The 23,970-nt window shown below is 28.7% G+C and overlaps 1 long non-coding RNA gene across 1 annotated transcript; it reads left to right on the forward strand.

Moving 5' to 3' along the window:
- Positions 1 to 185: 185 nt before the first annotated feature.
- On the forward strand, positions 186 to 23,669 carry LOC103580459 (uncharacterized). The gene is made up of 3 exons (XR_008403969.1): positions 186 to 328; positions 413 to 486; positions 23,504 to 23,669. It is a non-coding gene; the product is annotated as an uncharacterized LOC103580459 (long non-coding RNA).
- Positions 23,670 to 23,970: the final 301 nt, after the last annotated feature.

A 23,970-nucleotide genomic window follows, 5' to 3' on the forward strand; every position in this document is an offset into this window, starting at 1 on the left:
ATTATTTTAAATCATTTATTTATTTATTTAAAATTCAGAAAAGTCTTATACCTGCTGCATTCACACTCGTTTGAATTCTATATCAATAGATTAAAATTTCTTTAAATTTCTACAGCTTCTTTTAAATTTTACAAACAAAAAACAAATAGATAACCGACAATTTGGATATTTTTAGGCAAAAAAAAAAAAATTAATTATTATCAAAAAAATAAAAGTTAATGCTGCAAAGAACTTGTGTAAAAAAATATCAGTTTCAAATATAAAGGATGATATTTAAATTTACTATCCATTGATATATATACATATATATTTATGAACGAGTATGAAGGTATGAGACATTATTTCAAAAACTAAAATATCAAATTTTCGAAATTTAAAAATTATTTTTTATTGATGGTAAATTTAATTTCAGATTTAGCCCTTGGCGATAATACATTCCGTCCTGTGTAAATAATTACCCAGTATCCAGTAGATGCTGACCTCTATGTAAGTTTGAAATAATATACAATAACAATTAAGCGGGAATAAATTAAGCATGATATATTACACGAGTGGACTTCAATTGAAAGTATGTTTGATGTTATAAGCTCAGAGAGATAATCCAAAGCTTACACAAACTACTGACATGACATTAATGCCTGGTATTTTCCCACGTTTCCAATCAAAACTCGAGTTTACAGTAGCTCATGAAATAGATACATCCGTATTATTGGATATATCCAGTTATACCTTGTTTAAAACATACACATATTTACTTTACTCAAAGCATACGCATGTTATTGATCCGTTTATTTACAATCAAAAATCCATTACGAACTTCAAATATTAATTGAAACACGGACAGAAGTTTTAATGAAACTATCGTACGATTTTTTAAAAATATTAATTGATTATTAACAATCAATAGTTATAATTAACCAAATCCTACAAAATAACGTTTATTTATTGAGCCATAGTCTCACTAATTGAGAGCATTTTTAAATATTTTAGTGGCATTTAGTAATACTTGAGTATTCAAATTACCAATTACGAAACATGGTGTTAATTACAGTCATTAAAAGCTGAACGTACTTTAATGTAGTCACGTGTGAGAGGATTTGTGAATCAATTTAGGGATGAGTAAAGATGCCACTGTGAATTAACACTTAATCGTGTTATTAAATGTTTACGTATCTATTCTGTAATTAAACAATCTCTTTAATCATATGTACACATACGATAATTAATCCATAATACTAAACGTTTGTCTTTGAGTTCAATGAAATTAATTGACGTCTAATTACTAATGCTTCTGATGTCAAATGCACACCTACAATTAATGGCAATATTTAGATATATATGTGTGTGTGTGTTTGTATACGTGTGTGTACAGAGTAGACTGAGATAAAATGACGAACTCAAGGCACAATGGACAATGAAAAAAGGAATTAATTGATTTCAATAAATTTAATTATACTTAATGAACAATTAATTAGATTTAATTGAATGGTTTATTAATAAATAATAAAGAGTTTATTGAACCAAGTTGTTAAATAAACATCCGAATAAACTCAATGCATTTCAAAGCTATTAAATAAAATTGAATAAATAATATTTTGTAGCAATTTAAATAAATTAATTAACGGTTTCAATAAACTGATCAAATAATTATCAATTAAATAAAAAATCTGATAAACTATAAATATATAATTTCATTAAACTCACTGTAGGAAATTGAGAGTAAATTTGAGGGAATATGAATTTTACTACAGTTCGAATTCACTTTGTCACTCGGGTTTTAAAAAAATCACCCTGCGTATGCAGTAAATAGGGAAATTTTTTCAGCGAACTGATTTCAGATTGATGTGAGTTTTATTTAAATCCACATCCTTTCGATCCCTAGTTTCAGTGTTGAAATAAACTCTTTAGGAGTCAATTTCACTTCGAATGAATTGAATAAATAAAAAATCATCTGCTCCAAATTTAATCTGCGTTTACTCTGCCAATTTTTGACATTGTGATTGTTTGGTTGAGAAACTCATCAATTTAGTACACTGTAAAAATACGAATGTCATTTGAATCCGAATTCACTCCGTCACTCAAAGTTCTAGTCTTAGAAAAAATCAATTCGCATATAGGGTAGAGGGGGAGTTTGTTTTTCCAGCGGTGATTTTGGAGTGAATTAAATTATATTTAAATCCGCATTCACTTTGAACCAGAGTTTTAATATAAAAATAAACTCCCTTCGGAGTGAATTTTACTCTGACGTTAAACAAATAAACATTCGTCCACTCCGAAAATTTTTTACAGTGTATTTATTTATTTCACGTTATATTTAGCAAATAATTTTTATAAAAGACTTCTTTTATGTCCAATTATTTGAATCTAACAAAAATAGTAATTCTGATCCCTATAAAAATATCAATTGATCTCTCGTGACCGTTTTAGTTTTCCATTCGTGCCGGAAGCGTGACCGTTGAGGGTTAAATATCATTTTGAAAGAGGGTTAAAATCACCCGATTAGACCAAAGTTACTTAGGTTGACTCCAATTATTTTGAGAATAAATAAAATTTATGAAAAAAAAAAAAAAAAAGTAAATGATTGAGCTAAAGTTGTACTTTGAGTCTGGATCGAAATTTAAGTCTGCATAGCAATAGAAGTATGTAAATACCGGTAAATTAAAAATGCATTTATCGTGGACGATTTGAGGGTGTTTTTATCATTCTCTTTGTTCTCTTTGCACCTTCACCCCGAATAGTATGTATAGTTGAGTTTTTGGTTGCACGGAGACAATGAAACTCAGTCAACGGTACTTGACGCAAACAGCTATGCTGAGACAAGGGAAAAGGCTCTTGAAACCACAAGGACATCGGACAGTCCATTTGTAACTATAAATTTAATTCTCTTTCACTCGACTCTCTAATTTATTGCATATACGATGTTCACTAATTTCATTCTAACTATTTCGACAGTTTTACTTTATACATATATATTAATATTCATTTATATTACACAAATACCTATTTCAGAAGTTATTAATTTACTTTGTTAAAATATTTATCATAAATTTTATTCTAATTAAACTTTTTTTATTAAATTACTACAGCGAGTCTGAGGTTAATTAAATGTTCAAATAATTAAGCTTTAATCAAAATTATATTTTTTTTTCTGAGTCGCAAAAATCGTTGGCTGTAAAAGTAAAAAAAATATCACGATCCAGATCAAAGAGAATTTCAAATAAAAATCCAATAGTTTTTTTTTTTTATTAAAAAAAATATATAGACACAACTGTCCAATGTATCCTTTTATATTTACATACCAATGTTTTTAAACGTCTATTAAAATTTTTTCTAGCCTTCTATTTAAATTATCTTGAAAAAAAAAAAAAAAAAAAAAATATATATATATATATATATATATATAAATAATTTAAATATTTAAGAAAATTTAAATTTGAAAAATGATGAGTACTGTCGGTCAAAGTATTCAAATATAAAGGCACATTATAAGCGATTTAAATATGACAAAGTGACCGAAGCCGCAGTGGCGAAAGTGGTAACGCGCCAGAACAGTTTGTGGACTGTAAGCTGCTTCGAGGTAACTTACCCGATGTCATGAGGAAGCCCCATGACATTGGGGCTCTTGTGGCAAGCTTGTCTTGTCACAGTGGGGGCAGTGAAACCAGCCGGGTGTCGATTCGATGGTGGATTCTCTTTGTTTCCTGTGTGGTTTTAAATAGCACTAATTAGTCTTTACATACTTAAGACATTCCATTGCACGTTTGATTTGTGTGAGTTTGAGTTTGATTGGAAACAAACAGAATCCATTGTCTATGAGCCCCAATTGGCAATCTGGAATTCTCGGTTCGAATCCGAGCTGCGGTATTTTTTTTTTTTTTATTAATAAAATTTGGTAATTAATTATTTTTATGGCCAATTTTATATCGGGACAAAAAAAAATTATTATAAATAATAATAAAAAATTATTTCAATAAGCAATTAATGATGCATTGCGCCTCGTTCTTAAATTTGCCTTTAACGGTTTTGTTTGAAAAAAAAAGCTCGAACATCAGTTATTATAGACCGTCTTAAAAAAAAGCTATTTAAAAATTTCTTTACCACAGTCGGTAATCGCTCGTCTCTCATTATCTGGCAATTCGTATTTTAAGTATAAGGACAATAAAATAATTTACGTTTGACAGAAGCCGCAGTGGCGAAAGTGGTAACGCGCCAGAACGGTTTTGAGCTCTATACGCATCTATTCAACAACTACTTCAATAACGTCTTGGTACCCACGTTACAGAAGTTCTTGTTTCGGGGAAACTCGTTAGAGGATTGTGTCATAGACCTTGTTCCGTGGATGTGTAACTGTTGTTTCCTCTATTTACCGTGTGCAGTGTTTGTGTGTGTTAACGAGGACTCAATACATTGCTATTCCCTGGGCTTTCGGTAATCTGGAGGTCTCGGTTCAAATCCGAGCTGCGGTATTTTTTTTTTTTTCACTTTTGGAAGACAAACTCAAAAGAAGCCATAAAAAATTAATTATGTAAAGCCTAGAATAATTTTTTAATGAGCTTATCAAACTCGAAACTAATAAATGAATGGAATTAAAAAAAAAATTCTCAATCAACTCACAAAAAAATATGAAAACCCAATTACTTTAGTAATTAAAAAATGATAAAAAATAAAATGATCTGTAGGTGAACTAGTACACAGTCAATGAATACAAAGGAGTTAAGCCTGGTGTAAACTTGTAACACGAAATTACACGGTTGAAGGTCGATGGGAATTAATCTCAGTCGAAGGGAATGGAACCTGGGGAAGCCAATCAATTTCCTGCCGACTCGTGCGAACGCCAAGGGAACCAAGCATGAGGCTCATTCTACTCGTTCGACCGAAGGATGCTCCCTGCTATCATTCACAAAGATAGACGGCTTCGAGATCCCAATGTCTCGTGCCAATGTGTCACCGGCTCGTCTCTTCACCAATTAAACCATCACTGTCAGCTTCCTCCATACTCTCTCTCGAACCTTTCAATTTAATTCATCTTCAAGTTTCCACTGACTGTCGAGATTTATAGCAAATTATAAAATCCACCGCCCGATATTTCAACCTCATATCCATTTTTAAAAGTAAATTTTCCTGAAAATCACTTCAAGTGTCGATAAAAAAATAATAATCAAATTATCAATGCGTCAGTAATATTTTATTTATTTATTTAAAATATAATAAAAGAGGAAAATTAATAACATTAGTAACAGACGTTTAGATGTAACCAGCCCGTCCTCATGTTAGCCGTCGCTCAGTACTTCGGATGATTAATGACAAGAGCCTGGAACGTCTGGTTGAGTTTATTGGAAACAGGGCATCGATGATGCATCGACATTGTCGCGTTGAAGCACACATATCGCATATGAGGTGAGCACATACTACTCTGTAGTCAGCAGAGTTGAGCACCCTACGAAACCTTGTTTGCCACCACGTGCCAGCGACGAATGGAAACGTTAATAAGATCAAACTGCTCGCGTTCATGCTTTGTCGATAGTATGTTACATTTCACACTTATATATATATATATATATATATATATATATATATATATATATATATATATACATTTAACACACGCATACACTCACGTACTCACATTCCCAACGCCAATATATATCAGACATCATGCAACTAAACGTGTGACACTCGAGTCCCATACCAGTCCTAAGCAATTAATAATCACTTGGGTTTAACACGCAACAATGAAAGCTTGATTAATAATATAGTAAGACATTACACTATTTATTTTTTCTTTTTATTTTTATAGATGATTATTTACAACTTTTTTTTTCGTAACTTCACTGTAAAAAATGGAAAATTATGAAGCAGACAATTTAAAATTTTCGGATTTTTTTTCAACCAATTCTAAAAAAAAAAAAAAAAAAAAACTAAAAACATGCGCATGTAGAAAATTAAAAAAGCTATAGGTGCAATTTTTTAAATATTTTTTTTTTATACAATTTATCATTTTTAACGTTGGCTAACTTCAGTATCATAAAAAGTTTTGAAGTGAAATTTACTCCAAGAAGGAGTTTATTTCAATATGAAAACTCGGAGTCAGTGCGGATTTTAATAAAATCCAGACGGCTCTGAAATCACTCCGCTAAAGAAACAAACTCTTTATTTACTCCGTGCGAAGTGATTTTTTTTACAAACTCCGAGTGACGGTGAATTTGGATTTAAATAAAATCCGTAACCACTCGAATTCACTCCCGATTTTTTCCAGTGTTTGTTTTTGTAAATTTCGTAAATAATTCATCAAAAACCAAAGTCATTATGTAGTCAGTAAATAAACATATTCTTTATTTTTTTCACCCAGTCTGTTTCGATGAAGAGGAAAATTTAAAAAAGTATATTTTTTTATACAGAACATTCATATACTGGTGTTGATATAATTGTGTAAATAAATATATACCAATAGTTAAACAAATATTTACTAAGAGAATATGACGTATGACAATTTTTCGAGAATAGTAGAAACGTGATTTCTTGTTTGCATATGCAATACCGTGTGTGCGATGCGGCGAAGCACATACAGAACTCTCGTACTCGAGAAAATCCGCAACGTCGACAAATATATATGTATATGTATATATATAAATAATACTGTAGAAACGTTACGCGTACACGAATCGATACAATAAATCGTGCTATCCTGAACTCTCAATATTCAGCACATATATATTTATACTAGAGGATTTATATATTTATTAAAGCCTAGAATCTCATTACATGGGTCATAACTAACTAACCTGCAATTTATCAAACTAATTAATCTACTCGTCGACACATTTCTCGTCTGACACAATTAGCTTGGTTAGTGTTCATTTATTTTAAAATTAAATCTCATATTTTTTATTCCTCTGCATTATTTGATATGTTATTGACTGTTTCAATTGGCAAATATAAACCAATGTAATGGTTGCAATTCAAGTATTCATATGAAAATTTAATATCATTTTACTGACAATAACCGTACAGTTCCACTGTATCAATTCATTTTATTCAAAATTGCTTTCATTTTATTTTTTAAAAATTTAAATTTTATAAACAAATCAATGGCGGGTTTAGTAATTGCGTTTTAAATATTAAGTTTTTAATTAAAAATAAATACATTTATATTTTTTTATCATTTCTAAGAACAATTATATTTTCTTATCTTTTAAATAAAATGTAATTTGAAAATTTTCAAAATTTCTAAAAAATTTAGTGTCACCATTTTCCCGGTTGTGTCTTACTCTACAAAAAAAAGGGTTTCTTGGCGCAAAAAAAATTTAGTATTATGAAATGGAAACAAAAATTTTCTTGACACAAGAAATTTTTTTTCGCCTCAAATAATTTTTTCTAGGCTCAATAAAATTTTTTCTCCCAAGAAAATTTTCGTTTTCAGTTCATAATGCAAAAAATTTCTTAAGAAGTTAAATTTTTCTTAGGGCGAGTAAAAATTTTTTGCCAAGAGATTCTTTTTTTCTGTGTATCAAAAAAAATTTCTATTCCCGCCTTTATGATAACCCACTTCTGTAAATTTTTTCAGCAGCCATTATATGCCCGAAAAGCATATCAAATTTTAAACTAAATCGCTTCTATCAGCCACAGTAAAAAAAAAAAATTTCTTTCTTTCTTTTCTTTTTCCGTTTACTCAAAAACTACTCGAAATAGGTTTTAAATTTTTAGCAACCTAGTCTTTTAGTACTAAACATAAAACTTGGTTCAATATTTATCGGGCTACCCTTCCCTCTTCTATATATTTTATTATATTTAAAAATAAAAATTATGAATACATAATATTTATAAATGAAATAACTTCAAACTCTTTTCCAAATCGACCACGTGCGTTTGACAGTTAAAGATTATTTACACAAGTACCATGTACTCAAATGTATATGTCATTGCACTTCCATATATATATTTACATATATATGCAGAATATGTATATATATATATATATATTGCGTATCGTAGAAATTTTCAGTAGCTCGAGGACAAGAAGACGGTTGAATGGGCGCTCGACTCATCCCCTCAATGTCACTACCGGGATCTCTACTTGCAAAAGGCGTAGGTGTGCTTGCAACGACAAGAATTTTCCACCTACGCTTTGCTTTACTTATTCACTCCTCTACATCTTATGCTTTTCTATACTAAACTATACATAACAAAACCAGCTCATGTGTCGCTATACGGAATACCATATGTACACCCACATTGTACGAAAAATATATATCGTGTTAGTGGATATGAAAATATACATTGAAATAAGGTTCGTATAAAAATAAAAAATAAAAAAATTTTTAGTGAAGGATGCATGGAAGCACGTGAATTGAATTCCCTACATTTTACTTTTATTTATTTTTACCTTTTATTTTTTCGGTGCCTCGACATTATTTTTTTTATCCTTGACTTGATAAAGGATAAGAGATATCCTATGAAATACTTCTAATTGGACTTGACCGTAAACTTTTGTAACAAAGTTAAATAAAAGTAAAATAAATACAAGAAAAAAAAAAAAAATACATTAAATTAACTTGACAAATTCAATGAGAATTGAGATTCAATTTGAGTCAATTCGATTTAAAAAGTTATCATTGCTCGTTGCTCTATTGAGAGAACGAGAGGGACCCGAGATAAATATATATATGACGTACTATAAACGACTCCAATACACGATATATATTTTTCAACTATCCTAGTATCGCTGTATCAGGAAAAACGACGGTATTATTTCTCAAGTGTTATCAATTGAATGTATTTTTCTTTAGAGAATTTTTTCAAAAGCTCTGACAAATTGATTTCATATTTTTCCAATATCATTATATGTATATTACCTTTTGTTTTTTTTTTTTATTTTTCAATAGCTTTGAATTTTATAAAGAAGATCATAGTAAGAAGCATTATTTTGTAAACTGGGTAGACTTTTATTTAAAATATGGCGACTAAATAGCAGTTGAATTTTATAAAGTAATCCAACTCTAGTGCATCTGGAGTCGAATTTGAATAACAAATAAATTACAAAGTACATGCTGAATGCTACATAATAATAGTAACAATAATAAGCCGTATATAATAACACAACTCCAGGCTGTACTCTGTTTGAACAAGTAAAAAAAAAAAAAAATAAAAAAAATATCCGATGTTTAGGAATATTTTCAAATTAATAATTTCAAAAAAATATTACAGTTATTTATACACGGAGAAAAATGGAGACAAAAAAAAATTTACGAATTACTATGCTGTCGACCAAACCTAAAACAGGAGGTTTCGTCAAAAAATTATTATGCTGCACTATAATTATTATTGTGATCATCTAGAAATTTTTTATATTCTGCTATAATTCCTAATTCATACAAAAAATATTCATTTTAATTTATCAATAAGTTTTAAGTGTATAATATTTTTTGTAGTGAAGTATAGAAATTTTTGACAGCTCCATTTCCTGTTTCAAGTTTGGTTGACAGCTTTATAAAAACTCGTAAATTTCTTAATAGTTGGATAAAGGTATGCATGAATTTTCAGCCATCGATAGATTTTCGCTGATAATCATCACGATTCTAGGCGTCCACCCACGACAAATACCATGAACATCTGCATGCTTATGTGACTAGGTTTGCTCAGGCCTATCGTCCTTTAGATTGTAACTGTGTTAAACAGTATGAAGCTTGACAACAGTCAAGCTCGTAAATGTGTAACGCTGGTAAGAAGCTAAAGGACTGTTTATGATACGATTCGCTCATACGTTTACTGAGATTGTTTAAATGAAAAAAAATTTTTTAAATTGTCCATTTGAACGGCTGTTAAAAGCTAGATGACATGTGTCTGAGGAAGAAAATTCTGTGCGCTTATACGCAGCTTAGTGGTGACTCTTGAAACTGCGTCCTTCTTTCACACGAGTAATCCCCGTGAATTACCAGTGTAATTAAATATTAATTCTCAATACCACCCATTAGATAAAATCACCAATTCATTGTAATCCTGTACTAATCCCATGCTTTCAATGTAATCCACTTAAAGTGTCTCCTGTAGTAATTTAAAATTAAAGAGGAAAGAATCAATTTTTATAAAAAAAAAAAAAAAATCGATAATCGATAATTTAAAATAATAATTAATAATGATGAAGTTTGAGAGAGAAAAACATAGTGAACATAGCGACATGTCGCAGTAGGCCAATTAACTTGTATTTCATGATTCAGATTCGTTTTGCTTAAATTTTCGGTGTCCGCCACGCTATATACTAATCTATATGATTCTATATAGAGAGTGGTGTCTGGTAGAAGAGAACAGTGCTCGTGGGTGAGTGTCGAGGGAGGGTAAATGGGTGTGTAGGGTATATAACACACTGGATGGTAAAAGGGGTACAAAGTGGATCGCGCGGGACACAACTACTGTCTCTTTCTCTCTCTCTCTCTCTCTCTTTCTCTCTTTATGTATATATATGAATATACAACTACTGTATTCTCTACTCTACAGTGTACAGTGCTATTCTGCAGGGAGAGAATTCGCCTGAATAAATAATGACTCAACTGTACAGCGAGCCAGGCGCGAGTTTCCTATTATTTATGATATTAGATTACGCTATATCACTGCCTTCGTAATTAATTGCCGAGCCCTCGTTTTGAAGTGCCGTTAACTGTGAAATTCTAATGAACAGATTCGGTTACTATGGGTTACCTGACGTCTCTTATTTTAATACATACATACTAATGCTATCTTTTACTTAACTTGTTTTCCTTTCAAGTTAATATTATTCTTGTATATTTATTTATGCAATACAACATAAATCTATTAGTGAATGCTAACTATGACACCACTAAGAATCAAGTTGAATTATAAATTATAGTATACATTAAAGTTCGGTATCAGTTTGCAGATAAGACTGACATGAAAAATGAATAATTTGCTGAGTAGAAAAATAAAATTATCAATTACTTGTGGCAATACAATGACTTTAATACGCTGGGAACTAATACTCGATCTCCATGAATTTGTATATCTAAATTTTATAAAATTTAGTATATATATACAAATCTATGAGTGACCGGGTACTAGTTCCCTGATCAGGTACTTGATCTCTTACCTTATTTTTAAATGATGTAGAAAATTTTTTTTCTAGTGAAACAGAGAAGATTTAAAAGTGAATGACATTTTTTTTTTATGGTCAATAAAAAATTTTAATCTATGAGATTTATAAATAATTTGAAGCAAAAGCAATCTGTGATAAAATTAAAAATTTAAAAAAAAAGTTTTAAAACGTGGCTTACAAAAAAATATTTTTAAAAATGATTGATTTAAATTTAGAAAAAATTTTTGGACTGTACCGAATTGTTTGAAATTTATTCATATTATTATGATTATAAATAAAAATCTGAGTACACTAATTTTCCAATACTTGAATGTGGAAAAATAAATAAATTCATCTAATTAAGAGTCAGCGGAAATAAATAACAAAATTAGTTGACTGAAGATACTAGTAACGTGTGATGGTCTCATTTTGCTGCTGATCGATTGCACGAGATCATTAGTCATAATTGGTGGCAAAGTATGAAAGTAACATGCGATAAACCTGCAAATATTTATTTTCAATTAATTATTATATAAATATTTACATAAAAAAACTTATTTTCTGACTTACGTTCAATTATAATTTTTCTTCTTTACTTTTTATCTCACTGCGAAACTCTCAGCGACCTCATGATCATAAAATTGTCAGCACGTAAAATCTCAAAAGTTTTTGTCTGTCTGCTTATTTGTCCTTTTACTACTTAACTCACGCGAGCATTTCACACGTGTCCCCTCCACAATTTACAATTAGCGAACATGTACTAGCATTGCCGCGCACAGAACATCCATTTTAATTTTCGTCACCTTCTGTGTAAAATAATTCCCATAAAAAAAATTTCATACTGCAGTTCAATTAAAGTTGCAACTATAACTAGGTTCTATAATAAGCCAATAAATTTTAATTGTTGACTGATGAGTATTTTTGATAAAAATAAAAATAGTCAAAGTAATTGATAATTTTTTATTTATTCTGCTATTGTCATCACGCTACATCTTGATAACGCAGTTAATTTGCAAAAATGGATGGCATACACGTCAGCCTGTTAGCTTTTATATTTTACTTCGAACCTGAAATCGATATGAAATTTTTTTTTTATAAAAAAATTTTTTTTTAATTTTTCAATTATCAGATAATTAAGAAATATCCAATCACAAGCTATTAAAGAATCCATCATATAAAAATATGACGTACAATAAAAAAAAAATATGGTTGTAATTAAAATATATATTTTATTAATTTCAAAATTACGTTATACAGTATATTTTTTGTAACTTTTAAATTCCAGTTTGAAAATTGAAATAGGACCAAATACATAAAAAAATTAACCTCATTAAATTTTTATAAACTAAAAAAAAAAAAATTATAAGAAAATCCTAATAATTTTGGAAATCGGTCAATATTTAAATTTTAAAAAAATAATGAGGCACTTTTGACGAAAATTCAAATAATTGAAAGGTCATAAATGTCAAAAATTTTTTTTTGTCTAATAAATTTTTTGTGAAGAATAAAAAATTTCAGCTGAAAAATTTTCTCACTTTTATCCCTTTAGTTGCAACCCTTGAATTATTGAAGCGACTATTACTTCACTTCTTACAAAGCTTAGAAATATGCAAAGATTATACTAAACAAAAAAAATCTTCTATAATGTTAACAAATGATATTTTTTACTTCACTTACCTGATTGTGTCTTGTTAAAATCGATTTTACACCCGTTTGTACCCTTATATTCCTACCCCATTGACGATGTCCAGTCACGCAATGTTCAAACGCTTATAATTTTTTATTAACACCTACTATTATTAAATCTTTTTTATTTTCTATCGATTGTTATCATAACTAAATTACTAAGGACTGACATCAAATAATTAACATACTTCGAAAACACAATTCCCATACATAAATCTTTATTAATTACCACTTCACTCTCAAATACATAAATATAACAATTATTTTCAAAAAAAATACAATTGATTTACAATTTTACACCAGTGAAAAATTTTCAGTCAACATCATTTACAATTTCAAACAATCAGTGAATAATTTCTGTCTGTAAATACTTAGACTTAAACAAGAAATGCGAGCAATTAAAATTTCCGCATATTAAATTATTTTATTTTATCAAAATTAAAGCTTCGAGCATTTTTTCATCGGCAGAAATTAATAAAAAAATTAATGTCCCATAAATATCCTCATTAAATATCAATCATATATAAAACAAGACATAGCATTTCAGTCGTTGTTTGAAAAGAGTCAACCGGTCATCGGAATTTTAAATTATTTTAACTCTCGTTCACAGAGATGGAGCATGATTTGTAAACGGATTTAATGTATAAATTATTAAATTATTATTGTATTCATGAGATTCAAAAAATGATGATTTTGTTTAAAATTTTCATAGTGTTTTAAAAACTGTAGATGCATCTAATCACTACATTGCGCCAATACCACCAATAAAAACCAGTGACTAAATATTCCACAGAGGAGAAGATTTTCATCCCTTAATAATAATTTGGAATCGTTTAATCAAACCCATTGGCAATATATAAGTCCGGTAAGACGGATTAAACGGTTTAATAGTCATCGAATTATAATTATTATTATTGATGATAATATCATGCTGATTGATGAGTTTGCGCATAATTTTGTGGTCAATGTTACTCAAGCCCGCGATATTGGCAATGGGATTTAAAGAATCGACAAAATATGAGTCGACTAGTTGACTAGTAAACTTATGTTTTGCCGATAGTTTAAATCTCCTTGCCACTGCTGTGGAATAAATAAATATTATGCATAAAATTATACGCTAAGCAATTGATCGGCATGTTGTTATGACCGAAATAGACTTAAAATCGACAACTATTCAACCATTTAATCCGTTTTATCCAACTTATATTTTGACAATGAATTCAATTGAACGTTCCCAAGCTATTGCTAAGGGATCAAAATCCCCACCTCTGTGGAATATTAAGTCACCATTTATTGTTAGTGATACTAGAGCAAAATAGTGAAGAGATGCATCTACAATTCTTAAAACTCTATGAAAGTATCAAACATAATCATCATTTTTTGTACATCACGAATACAACAATAACTCGATAATTTATACATTCAATCCATTCACAAGTCATGCACCAGCTCCGTGGATGAAAGTTAAAATAATCAAGAAGTCAAATGACCGGTGGACGCTATTCAGGCAACGTTTTTCAAATTATGCATTTTATTTTATTATTAATATATCGATAAGAACAGTGATGGAACATTAATTTTTTATTAATTCTGTCGATGAAAAAATACTCAATGTTCTAATTTTGATAAAACAAAAAAATTTGATATGCGGAAATTTGAATTTATTGCGCTCTCATTATTAATTCTTTACGTTTTTAAAAAGTTACTAAAAATTCAAAATTATTTGACGGATTTAATTTTTTCAGATGATTTAAATAATTTAATTTGACTTTTTCCAATGTAATGGTCATCGATTTTCAAAACAGCCAGATTAATTGCTTTTTGTAAAAATTTATATATAATATTTATCAAAACTACAGTTATGGCAGCAGGCTTTGGATAACCAGGAGTACATAATTTTGATTGCTGCTCCTGTTGGCATAAATAATTATTCAAAATTAATAAATTAATAACATTTGAAAAATAATTTAAAAGAGCCCTAGTGGAAATTTTTCGGACTTTTGTTTAAAAAAAAGTCTTTAAAACTCTGAAAAAGGGTTTCATACCTAAAGAACTTCGAAAATTTGAACTTTGGCAATTTGAAATTTTGTAAATTTGAACTTTGGCGATTTGAATTTAGCTTTTTTCTCAGTAAATTGGTAAAGTTCAATTTTCAAAGTTCATTAGTTCGGTTGCCCTGAAAAAGTCTTTAGAACTGAATTTTTCAGAGAAAATTCCGAAAAATTTCCACCAGGGAGGCAATAAATTATATTTACCATGTAAATGTGAATGAAATATTTTCTTTGTGATTCTGGAGTTGATATCTGGATCTCACTACACATTTCAGTAACACAAAATAATATTTTTACCCAAATTTAAGAAATTATTTTTCAGTATGAGAAAAATTCAATTGAAAATTGTAATGAGCTTTAGTTGATTTGATTTTACTTCAAAAATTTTATTGAATTAAAATAAATTTTTGTCATAATAAATGAGAAGTTAAACTTTCTATGACAAGTGAACCAAATGAAGTCTACTTATTGACTGAACTGGTGTAGAATACCTCAAGTTACTGTAACTATCGTCACTTTAGACAAACAAACCCTTTCCCAGTTCACCTAAAATCCCTACTCAACACGAAAGACCGCGTTACGAATTCAAATGACGGTTTTCAGTATCGTATACATAAATACATACTATGAGATACCAAATAGGTATATTTAAAAATAAATATCTACGATAAATTTTTATTGATACGGTACTTTCGATCCCTGTATAAGTAGTTCGAAAAAGTAGGGAAACTCATAAACACACTTATATGCCTGTACATTTATATGTCACACGCAGTACAACTTTGAGTTGCATTCTTATTCGTTCTGTCCCCACTAAACTCTAGCCGACACTTATCGACACTCCTATTATAGTGGTGCCGACCAACTATAGCCTTAGTTCTATTACAAAGTACATATATGATATAGTAGGAGTATCTAAAAAAATTGAATAAAGCAGAGGAAACAAAACTCTTTTAATGGGTTGGCTATAAAACCGGAAGGGCTAATTATATGTTTATAAAAAGTAGGCTGGGCAAAATAGAGACATTGAAACAATGCTAAAGATTAATTTAAAAATGTTGATTTTTTTCCGGAACATATAAAATATGTAAAACACATTTCATACTATTTTTGTAGAATAATTTCATAGTTGAAAAAAAATCGAATTTTAAAATTACATCAAATAAGACAGTTTTCATTTCTTTAGGCCTTAAATGATACCGGGTGCCATTTTGACCCCTGATCATTTTCAAATTTTTTTACAGTTTTTTCTATTTTTTAAATCAATGGGGTTAGGCGGTTTTTTGTACTGAGAATGCTCTCTTAAATTTGAAACAGTGAAAATAGTGACTATTCACTGTTTACTATTGAAAAGTATGTCACTAATTTAAACACTGCCAAATAGCGATCGTCACGTGATTTTCACTAATTCGTTTTTAGAGTAGGGATATATGATCGAAGTTCTGAGGTTTCTTTGTAAAAATATTTTGAAAACTCTTGGTAATTTTTTTAAGCATGGGTCAAAGTGTCAACGTATGACATTTTAGAGGCGCCATTTAAAGGTTAATTTTTAGTGTCAATTTTACATTTGAAATTAATCAGTAAAATGTATCGACATATTCATTTTCGGATGTCCATTAATTGAAAATGTAACTTAATTACTGGCGTAATGATTGTATGTAAAATGATAAATAGTATAAATTATCCATAGAATAAAAAATTCCAATTAGTGAACAGTCAGAACTCAATAAGTTAACAAATGACAGTAAATCAATTGATGAAAATTTTATGAAAATGTGTCTAGCCTTTAGTATCCTATTGGTAATAGATAAGTTCGAGTCAATAATAATTATAGAAACTGTTAAAGAATCATTAAGAGTTTAAATTATTCCAATAAATTAATATTTATGTCATGGAAAAAAAATATCAATAATACCGAATTGTCACTTATGATGTCTCTAACTGATAAAATAAATATATTTCCATATCTATTCCTGTGTAAAAAAAAACACGTTATGTAGGTCGCTAATAAATTACGTCCCAGAACTAGCAGGATTGTTTACAAATAATTGCTTCATTTGCACTAGGAATTTTTCTAAACCTTGAACACTTAAAAGTGCACTTTATTATCCTCATTTTTTTCTGTGTCATCACGCTACAGTTCTATCGTGATAACAGCTAATTCGCACCAATGTACAGCATACACGTCAGTTTAAAAGGTTTTATTTTTCAATACTTCTAACCTAATGAAATCAATACAGTCGTTTTTCTTTGAAATAAAATGGATTTTGATTTCTATTGGAAATTTAGAGCCATGTAAAAATAAAGTATTTAAATAATTTAATATTTTATATCTTTTATCCACTCGAACTTGTCAATCATTTTAAGTAATTTGCTTTAAATTTCAAAGAAAATTTCTAAATTACAAGTGTAGACACTGCGGAGCTTAATCTGTTAATCAAACTTGATAATCTTCACTATCACCATTCAGTTTGGGCTAAGATCTTATGACAATCTTTTCCGAAACTTCAAAGTGACTATACTTCGGCACTTTCTCACTAGATTTTCATAAATAATGCATTCCTGAACGTTACTTTACATCCAGCAGTATAAAACTCGATCTGTTAATTAAACTTGATAATCTGTTCAAAAAGTTTCCGACACTTCAAAGTAACTAGACCATTCCACTTCTCCACGAAATATTTTTACCAATAAAATTTACGCGAATTCTATATTCTACTTCTGTCAGCTTAACGTTTTCAGTTGATAATTCATATAACCTACTTTTCTTCAAATACGTTTTCATAACGAGAACTATAGTATCAATAATTCTATTTTTTTTTTTTGGTCACAAATTGAATATATGTTCCGACAATAATATAACATTTAGTATTGGCAACTAATACTGTTCGCTTCAATAGTAAACGCAATTTATAATACTAACCCAACATCATTTATTACTGCAACCAATAGATTTGTTGCTGTAAGTAAATCTATTTTGTCACGACAACGAAATCGTTCGTTATCTTGTCTTCTGTTAAAAGAAAAAAAATTTTATCTTCCGTGTTCCGGAACTTCATACATATCATGTGCTTGCGGATAAAGACGATATAAATTTAATTTTTTTAATGAAATGTTTAAAAAAAAAATACAATAAAATTTGGAGTACCAAATTTGAGCTCTAGAAATTTGAAAAAAGTTTTATTTATTAAATCTGAATTATATTTGAGCAATTAACGACTGAATATCACTGCATTGACTTACTGTATTGTCACTCGGAACATTAAATAATATACGTTACCATTTTTTTTTTCATAATGATGATAATATATATCAATGTTGATCAAGGGAATATATATCTGAAAAGTTTTAAAAATTAATAATGATTTTTATGATACAATTTATTATTATTGTCAGTGTTATTTTTTCTTTTGTGAAGCTGAGATTTAAAACTGTCGTGACTTTTCATATCGCAGACGTGAAAACGGTTTCCATGTGCCTGGTCGTTTTGTAGGTACCTACGTTATATCTCTCTTGTCCTGCAGTAGTTCTAATTAAATAATGCGATTCAAGAACGTGCTTGAAATACTCGGATATTCGTTTTCCTACTCAGCTGTTAGTCTCCAAAGGGAATAAACTGTTCGACGGATTTCATGTGGAAGACAGATAACGAATATAATGTATTATAAATTTACATTTGATAATATTAATTTTTAAATAATAGCTCTGTTCAATGGTTTTTCATTAATTACATTACAAATTCATATATACATATATATATGATTTTTTTTAAAGCTTGAAATCTTTAGTTTTTTATGTTTGACTTTGATATTTTTTTTGAAAATGCCAATCAGTAATTAGAGTAAAAAATTTTCTATATTTTCATTTGAATTTTACTGCCGTCCAAAAAGGAAAAAAAAAATTTTTTTAATTAATTTTTTCTCTTGAATTTGGTTATGAGAAATAAAAAAAAATTTATTGAAAAGTATTAAAATAAATATATAGTACGTAAATTAAATTGTCTTATTAAATAAAATTGATAAGCGGAAAATAATAATTAGTCATATTTTGTAAAGTCGTAATTAATTAAAGGTAAATATAAAAGATTTATTGTTGCAAAAAGATTTATACTATTATGAATTAAAGCACACGAATCAGATAAAAAACAATACTGAAACTTGCGCTCAAAAAAAAAAGTATGTAAATAAATAAACAATCCAATCTCGAGGATTTTATGAAATAGTAAACATGACTATTGACTAATGAAATAAAAAAAAAGTAACAGAACCACTCAAGTGCTAATAAAAGTACTATGTAGCGTACTCTGAGTTCTAATAAACTTCTAAATTGATCTAGAGTCTGCTCCGAATTCTCAGGACCTTTAGTAAAAAATTTTATTTACACTCTGGTTTGATTAGTTCGTCCGTTCGCTGATCAATTACTAAATTTTTTATTTATTATTATTACTTGGGGTGACCATATTACCCCATCTCTTTTTTCTCGAGGCTATATATGAACATTCCCAAAAAAAAATTTTTAAACTTCCCGCTAAAAAATTTCAAATTTAAAAAAAATTGGGAAGTTACTGTTTTCATCCCTATTTTCGAAAATCTAAATTTCATCAAATATCGATATTCAAAGGCCCCAGGATGTTATTCTAACATTTTCAAAAAGATGTCTGTGTATGTGTGTGTGAGAAAAAGCTTGAAAATACAAAAGTACTCAAAGGTATTGTTGAACTCAAAAAGCTTAAAAATATCGGCAAGTTTCGAGGCTGGCCCTGAGGGTTAACCAGTTTCCAAATTTTTTTGTTAAAAAATGGTGTCTTATTTTACCCCACTCTTGCTTAAAATACTATCAATAAAATAACACAACTTAAAGAAGTTCTTAAAACAGCCATTTTCTCGAATTTAACCAAAATATATAAATATATACACACATACATATATATGTGTCCAAACGTTACTACCCATACTCCCATTGGTTGCGATTCCAAGCTCGCGTTTTCACGTTTCCTTGTATACTTTATTTACGATGTGCTTCTTTTCCGTCACTCATACATTTTCTTTTATTTTTTATTATTTTACTTCTTTATATCCTTTTACGTGTTTTCCATTAGTCTGTCTTTATTTTTATCTCTCTAACTCTCTTGCACCCTCACATTTCACCTAAAGGCGCAAATTCCGCATGGCACTCTTCCCACGGGATAATAAACCACCCTGGTCATCCATCCCAAGCTATTTCCTGTCCAAGAGAACAGGCAAAAGACTATAACCACCGTACTCTGTATATTTATTCTATCTAGTGTGTACACCCGACTGACATCACAGTCTCCTATAAAATAAAAAAAAATATAAATTATTTTTATACAACATGATGGTGAAATATGTTACTGAATATTGAGTTGTATCCAACTTTTACATGACCATAACAAATAAAACAGACAAAAGGTACGATATAAAATTTTTCTTCTATAACAATATTTTATGTCCTACTCACAATATCATTCACACGTATTTATTTATTTTATTAATAATAAACTCTTTATTTTTAGTAGCTTGTTAATAACTCTATTTCATTACATACACGGAGAGAAAATTATGGTAACAGTTACAGTATATTATGGGAATGGTTCCCATACTGCATGGTAACCGGTTTTTTTGAAATGTTGATTATAGGAACGGCACCCATATATATTATGGTAATCATTCCTATAATTATGGGTATAATTCCCACATGGTATCGGAATAGTTCCTATGGAATTATGGTAATCGTTACTATTTACCTATGGTAATGGTTACTATAATATTATGGTAATCGTTACCATAATATTATGGGAATGGTTACCATAATATTATGGAAATAGTTACCATAATATTATGGGAATAGTTACCATAATACTATGGGAATGGTTACCATAATATTATGGTAATGGTTACTATAATATTATGGTAACCATTACCATATACGCTTAGGAATCGTTACAATGTGGTTATAGGATTGGTTCCTATTTGCTTATGGGAACTATTCCTATGAGTATGGTAATCATTACCATGATTCTTTCACATGCGATATGGGAACTGTTACCATAATGATAGGAATTGTTCCCATACTTATGGAAACTTCCCCAGAAAGTATGGGTCTATATCCCATAATTCCAAGTAATCATTACCATAACGGTATGGGATGATATTTCATAAACGTACTAGGAACAGTTACTATAATTTTTTTTCCGTGTATCATGATTTTAATTTTTTCATTCATTTATTATAAATTTTATCAATAATTTTTTTAAAATCAAAGAAAATCAGGGTAAAATAAGACATCTATTCTAAAAAAAAATTTTTTTGTTCCTTATATTTATGAAAGATAAGGGGTAAATTGGCCATTGCTAATAACGCGACTACTCCAAAATAAAAAAAAAAATTTTTTAAAAATATTTTTTATTGAAATATTTTTTTAATAATGGAGACTCAAAGTACACGAAATGTGAGGTAAAATTAACCATTGACAAATGCATTACTGTACTAAACTAAATGTCTCGTTGCAATATAATTCGACTGACAATAATTTAATAGTCTCAATAAAAATTACGCGTTCGGCCCTAATAGTGTCATTCTATTCTATTGCAGCCGCAGATAAGTTCTGTTGCAGTGAAATTTTTTTTCGTGTTGATAACTGTACTAATATTTTATTTCCGTTACAAGAGTTTCGCCCCAGTTAATATTCGATATCAATATCGCAAAGGTAAAAACTGATAAAGTAGAAAAAATAAATTTCAGCCAATTGCGATTGAGTTATTTAATAAACGTATGCAAAATAGAGCGAGTAGGTCAAGTTGTAATGTGAAAACTGCTGCATCAGTTTAAATTAATATTTACCGTTCTATTCATCGCTATCAGTCAGTAAATTCAAATATCAATAGTCATACAAATATTTTATGTAATATAACGTAATACTCATGATAAATATTGGATTTATTGTGAATATTTAATTTAATTACTTTACTGAAAAGGAATTTACTCTCTGATTTATAAATTAGTTCCAGAATCATATGAACCATATAATATATATTTGCGTATTTATATGAAATAAAGAGATTATTGGATTTTATTTTAATAAACGGTTTATTAATACCTTATAAAAGTTTAATTATCAAATTGTCTACTACATTCATACATTTTATATATTTATATTTATATTACACAAATAATATTTGCTATGACTTTTTCATACCATTGTTTAAATATTTCCAATAGTCAAATCATTTACGAACAATTAAGTCTACGTAATTTTTTTTTTTACCAGAAATGCTTCAATTTAAAATTATTTTTTTAATTTTTCAAGATTTGTCCGCGATCTCTCTTATTAATTTTATAAGAGAATTTTAAAAATTAGTGAAAGTAGAAATTTTTAGACGGCCGAAAAAAAAAATTTGGCAACTTTTCGAGTCATATAAAATTAAAAAAAAAAAAATTATATTTTCCAACACTTTTGAATTGTTTCACTTGATAATTTGAAAATGGCCGCAATTTCGGGGTTGATCAACTTGCCCTATTTTTTCAAAAACATTTCCTAACATTTTTAAACAATGAAATTTTTTTTTACCTAAAATTGGTATCTTATTTTGCCCTAGTCTCCCCTATATAAAATACTAAATTTATATATATATATATATATATATATATATATATATATATATATATATATATTAGAAGTGCGCAGTCGCAAAATTGTAAACGCGCGTACACATAAAATGTCTTAAGCGTTATCACAGCAAACCAGTAAGCGTCGCGACGTCAGTATGAACATGCGGCCAGTTCAGATACAATCAAAGCCGCCAACCACGTGGTTTTTTGATTTTTTTCTATATTTATAATTAATATTCTACTAACATTACAATTCAAAATAAAAACGAAAATAAAATAATAGTTGATCAAATAACGTCCAGATAAATGGATAAAAAAAATATATACATACATATATATAATTATAAATTATAATATGTGTATATGCATATGTAAGTGAAAATAATTAATCATTAAATTAATACGATGCAGCTAATCAAATAACTGATTATAATAAATTAATTTAAATAGTAATTAGTAAAACATATTTGCACTGTGAAGTTTGACACCCAGCGGCATTTTGTGAATTTTCGTGGTCGAGAGGAGTTTAATGAATTATTTATAAAGGATCTCTCGGTGATTGCGGTTGCTCTTTGGTGAGAATTAACTTTACTACGCATTTCTAAAACACAATTACAAAAAAAATATACATGTATATGTAGATTTAAATGAATAAAGAAGTTGGGTAAAATAAGAGAAAATAAAAAAAAAAATAAAAAAAAAAAAAGCGCTTGTTGCTAATAAATATTCATTTATGAATTAACCAGAGTTGAGCACAAAATAAGTACATTCATATTAAAAAAGCAATTTGTCATCATTTTCATCTTTTTTTTTTTTTTTTGCAATTTTATTTATGACAAGTTTATGAAAAAATATATATGAATAATCATTATTTAGTTTTTAAATTTTAAATAATTTTTTATACAAATAATTTTTTTTTTCTTTTTAATAAAAAATTTACAGTATTTTTATTTTATTTTATTGATTGATAAAAAAAAGTAAAACTTTTTTTGTATTTATGTTGAAAATAAAAAAAAATAATGAATTGAAAAAAAAAAAAAAAAATTCTGTTGTAGCTCAATAAATATTTGGGTCAGCAAATAAATCAAAATGTCAAAGAATTCCAGTAAAAAGGATTGATAGCTACTGAGTTATCATCTCGAGGATGATAAATTCAACCGTACGACTGAAAAATATAATAAAGTACTACGGGTCGCAGAGAAGACCCCAGACGAAGAAGGAATAAATTAATAAAAGACTATGTCGTGCGAAAAAGCATCGCGGCGCCTGAGGTATATTATAGCCAAGGCTAAAAGGTTTGGCTTAGCTGAGTACGAACTGGCTGACTTATCAGGCGCTAAAAAAATAACGACATCTAAATCCGGTCCGTTTAACACTTGGTATCTTATCGCTGTGATAATTGCTATTATCATTTGCGGAACACTGGTACTTGCACTTGTTTGTAATCCGTGTTCTACACGAAGTCAGATTCATGTTCACTGAAATCAAGTAAGTTTATTTATTTATATTATTAATTATACAC

This window comes from Microplitis demolitor, chromosome 7 (genome assembly GCF_026212275.2).
Source record: "Microplitis demolitor isolate Queensland-Clemson2020A chromosome 7, iyMicDemo2.1a, whole genome shotgun sequence".
Classification (NCBI taxonomy): Eukaryota; Metazoa; Arthropoda; class Insecta; order Hymenoptera; family Braconidae; genus Microplitis; species Microplitis demolitor.